This window comes from Hydra vulgaris, chromosome 01, assembly GCF_038396675.1.
Source record: "Hydra vulgaris chromosome 01, alternate assembly HydraT2T_AEP".
Lineage (NCBI taxonomy): Eukaryota > Metazoa > Cnidaria > Hydrozoa > Anthoathecata > Hydridae > Hydra > Hydra vulgaris.
In genome coordinates this window covers 16,854,124-16,855,000 of record NC_088920.1, presented here as the reverse complement: position 1 = coordinate 16,855,000, position 877 = coordinate 16,854,124, and positions in this window count along the sequence as shown.

The following is an 877-nucleotide window of genomic DNA, read 5'->3' as shown; positions in this document are numbered from 1 at the left end:
TTCAAATAAAAGAGACATGTTCCAGTTTACTTTTATTGGCACTACGTCAAGCATTATTTGGAAAGTTTAAATGACAATTTATAAAATAAAAATATAATTGTATTAAACTTGATTTATTTAAAGCATTTCAACCCTTACACATTATTCCTATACTTTTAGCAATTTTGTTGTACCAAAAAATTAGTGTGATAATTCCAGCTTAGGAAATACATATAAAACTAAAAAGTTAGTATTTATTTATTTTTTTTTTTGTTTAGATTTTGACTATAAAAAGTAAGGACAAAACGGGAGGCTGTAGTTTTTATTTAGAAATTGTGTTAAAAAATGACCAATTTGTTTAATCGACATTTAGTAAGAATTTATTCATTTTGAACTATTCACAAATTTTTGCTAATTCAATGTTCATATTTTGAAATAATGTTATAATACTTTTATGCGATAAAAAGAGATTAGTGTCATCAGCAAATATGACAATCATAAAACTTGAGGCTTTAGGGAGATTATTGATGCAAATTAAAAATAGAAATGGTCCGAGTATAGAGCCCTGGGAACTTCACTGGTTATATTTAATAAATTAGTAGTACCAGTTTCGTTACTATAAACAAACTGTTTACGGTTGCTAAAATAACTTTTAAGTAATATTAAAACATTACCTTTAATTCTATAGTATTCTATTTTAATTTTTATTCTTATTTATTTTAATCTAATATTTTATTTTTTTAAGGAGAATTTGATGTTCAATAGTGTCAAACGCTTTTGATAAATTTCTGGAAACTCCCAACGTATATTGGGACTTTTCAAAAGAATCAGATATACTGCGAGTAATTTGGAGTATTGCGTGTTCTGACGATGTATTTTTTAGAACACGTATTATTTG